Below are 10,000 nucleotides of genomic sequence, written 5' to 3'. Positions count from 1 at the left end.
GGGAGTGCGAAGAGCATGCCCAAATCAGATCCATCTACCCATCATTAACGTTTCATAGTCCTCAGCCATGTAGCCCTAGGCCTTCCAACTCTTCTAGTGCCTTGTGTAGCCCAGTTGAAAGTTTGGTGAACTAATCTCTCTTTGGGAGGGCGAAGAGCATGCCCATACCATCTCATTCTACCCCTCATTAACGTTTCATAGTCCTCAGCCATGTAGGCCTAGGTCTTCCAACTCTTCTAGTGCCTTGTGGAGCCCAGTTGGAAGTTTGGTGAACTAATCTCTCTTTGGGAGGGCGAAGAGCATGCCCAAACCATCTCATTCTACTCCTCATTAACGTTCCATAGTCCTCAACCATGTAGCCCTAGGCCTTTCAATTATTCTAGTGCCTTGTGAAGCCCAGTTGAAAGTTTGGTGAACTAATCTTCCTTTGGGAGGGCGAAGAGCATGCCCAAACCATCTCATTCTACTCCTCATTAACGTTCCATAGTCCTCAACCATGTAGCCCTAGGCCTTTCAATTATTCTAGTGCCTTGTGAAGCCCAGTTGAAAGTTTGGTGAACTAATCTCCCTTTGGGAGGGCGAAGAGCATGCCCAAACCATCTCATTCTACCCCTCATTAAAGTTCCATAGTCCTTAACCATGTAGGCCTAGGTCTTCCAACTCTTCTAGTGCCTTGTGAAGCCCAGTTGGAAGTTTGGTGAACTAATCTCCCTTTGGGAGGGCGAAGAGCATGCCCAAACCATCTCCATCTACCCCTCAACATGATCTCATCCACAAATGTTACTCATGTAATGTCTCTTATAGTTTTATTTCTAATCCTGGCCTGCCATTCATAAGGTCAGCCGAGTTCATTTTCCAGGAGGAAGGTCACCTCGTACCAGAGCAGTGGAGACTGACCTATAACCGCCTTTCGCTTTGGATAATTTCCTGGAGCTTATTATCTTATTATTATTGTATCGTTTTGACGAGTAAACGAAAACATCCAATATTTCAATAATTATTTTTTGGGGGGAAATTGGTCTCATTTTCTGGCTGGATAATTTTTCGATATTTTTTTCACTTTCACTTTATCTTTGAAAAAAGAATCGCATGCAGGAAGAGAGAGAGAGAGAGAGAGAGAGAGAGAGAGAGAGGACGTATTCTCGAGGTTTTTACTTTTTAAATTGAACCTTAATTTAACCTTGTGGTGGCCTATGTAGTAACGACCCCGAATTGTGATTGCCTGACTAGGGTTCGAGTCCCGCTCAAACTCGTTAGTTCCTTTAGTTGCTGCACCCTCACCATCCTTGTAAGCTAAGGATGAGGGTTGTGAGCTAAGGATGAGGGTTTTGGAGGAGCCTATAGGTCTATCTACCGAGTCATCAGCAGTCATTGCCTGGCCCTGCTTGGTCCTATCTTGGGTGGAGAGGAGGCTTGGATGCTAATCATATGTATATATATGGTCAGTCTCTAGGGCATTGTCCTGCTTGATAAGGCAATGTTACTGTCCCTTCCCTCTGCCATTCATGAGCGACCTTTAAACGTGTTTTACATTCTTGAAGCCCATTTCAGAAACTATGATCATTATTTTGCATTATTATCATCACATATAAAGAGAAAAGGACTTATATTATTATTATTATTATTATTATTATTATTATTATTATTATTACTATTATTATGAAATGTAATAGTAGTAGTACTATTATTTGTATTCTTAGTCTCCTTTCCCCTTCTCTTCATGGATTTTCCCCTTCCTCTTCCATATTCACAGTCCCTAATCTTCTCTTCTTTTCCTTCCTAAAACCTTTTCCTCCTACTCCTTCTTCTCTTCCTCCTCCTCCTCCACTTCCTCCTCCTCCTCCGCCTCCTCCTTCAATTTCCTACCATTATAATCATTCCCAGTCACCCCTCTACCAATCCGTGGCCTCCAATCATCCCCCTTTCACAAAAATTGGAACGGGTATTTCATGCCTGATTGGTTGCTTTGACTGACCAGTCAGAGTCCCTCAAGCCAATGATATCATTGCAATGTGTCGTCTCATTGGTCAAAACGTTTCTACTTCATTATATGGGGACATCTCTCTCTCTCTCTCTCTCTCTCTCTCTCTCTATATATATATATATATATATACTATCTCTCTCTCTCTCTCTCTCTCTCTCTCTTTATATATATATACTATCTCTCTCTCTCTCTCTCTCTCTCTCTCTCTCTCTCTCTTTATATATATATACTCTCTCTCTCTCTCTCTCTCTCTCTCTCTCTCTCTCTTTATATATATATACTATCTCTCTCTCTCTCTCTCTCTCTCTCTCTCTTTATATATACATACTATCTCTCTCTCTCTCTCTCTCTCTCTCTCTCTTTATATATATATATACTCTCTCTCTCTCTCTCTTTATATATATATACTCTCTCTCTCTCTCTCTCTCTCTCTCTCTCTCTCTCTCTTTATATATATATATACTCTCTCTCTCTCTCTCTCTCTCTCTCTCTATATATATATATATATATATATATATAAAGACAGTTTCATTAAGTTAAGTGGACTTGTGTCTCAAGTTCCATAATGTCTAGCTGGTTGGTTGGTAGCAGACTCCTCTTGCCTTTTCAAGAACATTTAATGTATGTTAGACAAGTGAAAACGTTTTCTTACAATAGGTATTTGTAGTTTCACGCCATGTTAAGGTTTTTCATTTATTCGAGGATGCAGATTTTCCTGTTGTAAAATATCGAAATATTTTTCATTTTCTTTAATTACTAGAAGTACAAATTTTACACACGACAGTTTATATTTCCTTGAAATTTAAAGGTTTTCTGGTAAACATACAGACACACACTTACTTACACTATCACAATACACAGACACACGCCACACACACACACATATATATATATATATATATATTTGTGCGTGTGTGTTTATATATATATATATATATATATACATATATATACACATATATATATATATATATACATATATATATATGTATATATATATATATACATATATATATACATATATATATACACATATATATATACATATATATACACATATATATATACATATATATATATATATATATATAAATGCCAGGACAGGATTAGAAATGAAACTATAAGAGAGATTACTCGAGTGCCATATGTGGATGAGATCATGGTGAGGGGTAGATGGAGATGGTTTGGGCATGCTCATCGCACTCCCCAAAAGAGATTAGTTTACCGAACTTTCAACTGAGCTCCACAAGTCATTAGAAGAGTTGGAAGACCCTAGCCTACATGGCTCAGGACTATGAAGCGTGAAGTAGGAGAGGATGAATGGAGAAGTATTTTCAAACTTTAGCCCCTTCCCCCCCCAAAAAAAAAATAAACATTCATATGCCCATGATAAATAAAGAAACATTTACAATATGATCAATATGAGGTATGATATGATCTTGGCCTCTGTAATCCACCATATGACTATTAATCTCTTCGCTTCATTTATTTTCAATTCCAGTTATTATTATTATTATTATTATTATTATTATTATTACTAGCCAAGCTACAACCCTAATAGGAAAAGCAAGATGCTATAAGCCCAAGGGCTCCAATAGGGAAAAATAGCCCAGTGAGGAAAGGAAATAAGGAAATAGATAAATGATGAGAATAAATTAACAATAAATCATTCTAAAAACAGTAACAACGTCAAAATAGATATGTCTTATATAAACTATTAACAACGTCAAAAACAGATATGTCATATATAAACTATATAAAGACTCATGTCAGCCTGGTCAACATAAAAACATTTGCTCCAACTTTGAACTTTTGAAGTTCTACCGATTCAACTATCCGACTAGGAAGATCATTCCACAACTTGGTAACAGCTGGAACAAAACTTCTAGAATACTGTGTAGTATTGAGGCTTATGATGGAGAAGGCCTGGCTATTAGAATTAACTGCCTGCCTAGTATTACGAACAGGATAGAATTGTCCAGGGAGATCTGGACAATGCTTATGGAATAAAACTTCTAGAATACTGTGTAGTATTGAGTCTCATGATGGAGAAGGCCTGGCTATTAGAATTAACTGCATGCCAGTTTTTCCATCTAGTCCTTTTTCCTCCTGGTACTTAATCTTTGTCTGTAAGATTTACTACAAAACTGTATAGAGCAATTTTACAGTAATTATTAACAATTAAATTCTTCTTCCTTCTTTTGTAGTTTCAGGTAACCATATGCTCTCTTCCAATATCTCTGGTCTAGGTTTCCAATCTCATCTTTCCCTCTGCCCGAATTCTTCGTCACTTCGAAAATCTCTGATTTGGTGTCCATCCAAAAGTGGGATTCGTGAACATATAGTTGAAATGGAGGAATCAGATTATCGGAAAGACCTTGAAAGAAAAAAAAAGGAAAAAAAGGTTAGGTGGAGTGATGTGGAGCGATGGAAGAATAGGTGGATTTACAAAAAATATATAATAATTTGATTTAAAAAAAGAATAATTGGATTTTAAAAAAGAATAATTGTATTTAAAAAACAGAGAATGATTGGTTTTAAGAAAAAAAAATAATTGGGTAAAAAAAAAGAATAATTGGATTCAAAAAGAAAGAATAATTGGATTTTAAAAAAGAATAATTGTATTTAAAAAAAAAACAGAATAATTGGTTTTAAGAAAAAAAATAATTGGGTAAAAAAGAGTAACTGGATTTAAAAAAAGGATTATTGAATGATAAAAAAGAATAATTTTATATATATATATATAAATGCCAGGACAGGATTAGAAATGAAACTATAAGAGAGATTACTCGAGTGCCATATGTGGATGAGATCATGGTGAGGGGTAGATGGAGATGGTTTGGGCATGCTCATCGCACTCCCCAAAAGAGATTAGTTTACCGAACTTTCAACTGAGCTCCACAAGTCATTAGAAGAGTTGGAAGACCCTAGCCTACATGGCTCAGGACTATGAAGCGTGAAGTAGGAGAGGATGAATGGAGAAGTATTTTCAAACTTTAGCCCCTTCCCCCCCAAAAAAAAAAATAAACATTCATATGCCCATGATAAATAAAGAAACATTTACAATATGATCAATATGAGGTATGATATGATCTTGGCCTCTGTAATCCACCATATGACTATTAATCTCTTCGCTTCATTTATTTTCAATTCCAGTTATTATTATTATTATTATTATTATTATTATTATTATTACTAGCCAAGCTACAACCCTAATAGGAAAAGCAAGATGCTATAAGCCCAAGGGCTCCAATAGGGAAAAATAGCCCAGTGAGGAAAGGAAATAAGGAAATAGATAAATGATGAGAATAAATTAACAATAAATCATTCTAAAAACAGTAACAACGTCAAAATAGATATGTCTTATATAAACTATTAACAACGTCAAAAACAGATATGTCATATATAAACTATATAAAGACTCATGTCAGCCTGGTCAACATAAAAACATTTGCTCCAACTTTGAACTTTTGAAGTTCTACCGATTCAACTATCCGACTAGGAAGATCATTCCACAACTTGGTAACAGCTGGAACAAAACTTCTAGAATACTGTGTAGTATTGAGGCTTATGATGGAGAAGGCCTGGCTATTAGAATTAACTGCCTGCCTAGTATTACGAACAGGATAGAATTGTCCAGGGAGATCTGGACAATGCTTATGGAATAAAACTTCTAGAATACTGTGTAGTATTGAGTCTCATGATGGAGAAGGCCTGGCTATTAGAATTAACTGCATGCCAGTTTTTCCATCTAGTCCTTTTTCCTCCTGGTACTTAATCTTTGTCTGTAAGATTTACTACAAAACTGTATAGAGCAATTTTACAGTAATTATTAACAATTAAATTCTTCTTCCTTCTTTTGTAGTTTCAGGTAACCATATGCTCTCTTCCAATATCTCTGGTCTAGATTTCCAATCTCATCTTTCCCTCTGCCCGAATTCTTCGTCACTTCGAAAATCTCTGATTTGGTGTCCATCCAAAAGTGGGATTCGTGAACATATAGTTGAAATGGAGGAATCAGATTATCGGAAAGACCTTGAAAGAAAAAAAAAGGAAAAAAAGGTTAGGTGGAGTGATGTGGAGCGATGGAAGAATAGGTGGATTTACAAAAAATATATAATAATTTGATTTAAAAAAAGAATAATTGGATTTTAAAAAAGAATAATTGTATTTAAAAAACAGAGAATGATTGGTTTTAAGAAAAAAAAATAATTGGGTAAAAAAAAAGAATAATTGGATTCAAAAAGAAAGAATAATTGGATTTTAAAAAAGAATAATTGTATTTAAAAAAAAAACAGAATAATTGGTTTTAAGAAAAAAAATAATTGGGTAAAAAAGAGTAACTGGATTTAAAAAAAGGATTATTGAATGATAAAAAAGAATAATTTTATATATATATATATAAATGCCAGGACAGGATTAGAAATGAAACTATAAGAGAGATTACTCGAGTGCCATATGTGGATGAGATCATGGTGAGGGGTAGATGGAGATGGTTTGGGCATGCTCATCGCACTCCCCAAAAGAGATTAGTTTACCGAACTTTCAACTGAGCTCCACAAGTCATTAGAAGAGTTGGAAGACCCTAGCCTACATGGCTCAGGACTATGAAGCGTGAAGTAGGAGAGGATGAATGGAGAAGTATTTTCAAACTTTAGCCCCTTCCCCCCCCAAAAAAAAAAATAAACATTCATATGCCCATGATAAATAAAGAAACATTTACAATATGATCAATATGAGGTATGATATGATCTTGGCCTCTGTAATCCACCATATGACTATTAATCTCTTCGCTTCATTTATTTTCAATTCCAGTTATTATTATTATTATTATTATTATTATTATTATTACTAGCCAAGCTACAACCCTAATAGGAAAAGCAAGATGCTATAAGCCCAAGGGCTCCAATAGGGAAAAATAGCCCAGTGAGGAAAGGAAATAAGGAAATAGATAAATGATGAGAATAAATTAACAATAAATCATTCTAAAAACAGTAACAACGTCAAAATAGATATGTCTTATATAAACTATTAACAACGTCAAAAACAGATATGTCATATATAAACTATATAAAGACTCATGTCAGCCTGGTCAACATAAAAACATTTGCTCCAACTTTGAACTTTTGAAGTTCTACCGATTCAACTATCCGACTAGGAAGATCATTCCACAACTTGGTAACAGCTGGAACAAAACTTCTAGAATACTGTGTAGTATTGAGGCTTATGATGGAGAAGGCCTGGCTATTAGAATTAACTGCCTGCCTAGTATTACGAACAGGATAGAATTGTCCAGGGAGATCTGGACAATGCTTATGGAATAAAACTTCTAGAATACTGTGTAGTATTGAGTCTCATGATGGAGAAGGCCTGGCTATTAGAATTAACTGCATGCCAGTTTTTCCATCTAGTCCTTTTTCCTCCTGGTACTTAATCTTTGTCTGTAAGATTTACTACAAAACTGTATAGAGCAATTTTACAGTAATTATTAACAATTAAATTCTTCTTCCTTCTTTTGTAGTTTCAGGTAACCATATGCTCTCTTCCAATATCTCTGGTCTAGGTTTCCAATCTCATCTTTCCCTCTGCCCGAATTCTTCGTCACTTCGAAAATCTCTGATTTGGTGTCCATCCAAAAGTGGGATTCGTGAACATATAGTTGAAATGGAGGAATCAGATTATCGGAAAGACCTTGAAAGAAAAAAAAAGGAAAAAAAGGTTAGGTGGAGTGATGTGGAGCGATGGAAGAATAGGTGGATTTACAAAAAATATATAATAATTTGATTTAAAAAAAGAATAATTGGATTTTAAAAAAGAATAATTGTATTTAAAAAACAGAGAATGATTGGTTTTAAGAAAAAAAAATAATTGGGTAAAAAAAAAGAATAATTGGATTCAAAAAGAAAGAATAATTGGATTTTAAAAAAGAATAATTGTATTTAAAAAAAAAAACAGAATAATTGGTTTTAAGAAAAAAAATAATTGGGTAAAAAAGAGTAACTGGATTTAAAAAAAGGATTATTGAATGATAAAAAAGAATAATTTTATTTCAATAAAAAAGAATAATTTGATTTAAAGAAGAATAACTGGGTTTAAAAAAAGAATAATTCGATTTGAAAGAAAATCATTTGATTTAAGAAAGAATAATTGCATTAAAAAAAAGAATAATTGCATTAAAAAAAGAATAATTGCATTCAAAAAATTAATAATTGGATTTAAAACAAGAATAATTGGATTAAAAAAAGAATAATTGGATTAAAAAAAAAGAATAATTGGATTTGAAAAAAAAGAATGATTGGAATTGAAAAAAAAAAAAGAATATTTGGATTTGAAAAAAAAAAATATTTGGAATTAAAAAAAAACAAGAATAATTGGAATTAAAAAAAAAAGAATAATTGGATTTGAAAAAAAAGGCTGGATATTAAAAGAAAAGAATAATTGGATAAAAAAATGACCAATTAGATTTAAAAAAAGAAAAATAATTGAATTGAAAAAAAAATTAATTGTATTTAGAAAAAAACTCAGCAAGAACTTTTAAAACTGTCAGTCAAATTTAAGGTGAGAGGAAAGATTACTAAGAGAAAAGAAATTAGACTTTGTGAGGTAAAGAAAAAAGGTGTAAGAAAAATTAGAAGAATGATTCCACATATGAGAGATTATGGATTCTGGATACCAATGATCTCCCTTGAGAGAGAGAGAGAGAGAGAGAGAGAGAGAGAGAGAGAGTATAGCTTCTGATCATCGCTGTAGTATCATTTTTTTCTGCATCAATTACTTTAGATTTTTTTTTTCCTATTTATCATCTGCACCAACAACAGTATTGTAATGAATATATATATATATATATATATATATATATACATTACTGTACTTTTCACCTTTATCTTTATCAAATATTTCGGTGCCATGTGAGATGTAGATTTTCCTTATATTGTTTTTATTATTATTATTATTATTATTATTATTATTATTATTAAAATTATTATTATTATTATTATTATTATTATTATTATTATTATTATTATAATAATAATAATAATAATAATAATAATAATAATTATTATTATTATTATTATTAAAATTGTAATTATTATTATTATTATTATTAATAATATTATTAAAATTATTATTATTATTATTATTATTATTATTATTATTATTATTATTATTAAAATTATTATTATTATTATTATGATAATAATAATAATAATAATAATAATAATAATAATAATAATAATAATAATAATAATAATAATAAAAATAATAATAATAATAATAATAATATTAATAATAATAATAATAATAATAATTATTATTATTATTATTATTATTATTATTATTATTATTATTATTATTATTATTATTATTATTATTATTATTATTAAAATTATTATTATTATTATTATTATTATTATTATTATTATTATTATTATTATTATTATTATTATTATTATTAAAATTGTAATTATTATTATTATTATTATTAATAATATTATTAAAATTATTATTATTATTATTATTATTATTATTATTAAAATTATTATTATTATTATTATTATTATTATTATTATTATTAAAATTGTAATTATTATTATTATTATTATTATTATTATTATTATTATTATTATTATTATTATTATTATTATTTTTATTATTATTATTATTATTGTTATTATTATTATTATAATAATAATAATAATAATAATTTTAATAATAATAATAATAATAATAATAATAATAATTACAATTTTAATAATAATAATAATAATAATAATAATAATAATAATAATAAAAATAATAATAATAATAATAATTATTATTATTATTATTATTATTATAATAATAATAATAATAAAAAATAAAAATAATAATAATAATAATAATAATAATAATAATAAAAATAATAATAATAATAATAATAATAATAATAATTATTATTATTATTATTATTATTATTATTATTATTATTATTATTATTATTATTATTATTATTATTATAATAAAATAATAATAATT

The sequence above is a fragment of the Palaemon carinicauda genome, chromosome 16 (assembly GCF_036898095.1).
Source record: "Palaemon carinicauda isolate YSFRI2023 chromosome 16, ASM3689809v2, whole genome shotgun sequence".
NCBI classification, from domain to species: Eukaryota; Metazoa; Arthropoda; class Malacostraca; order Decapoda; family Palaemonidae; genus Palaemon; species Palaemon carinicauda.
Note: the sequence above shows the minus strand (reverse complement) of the source record.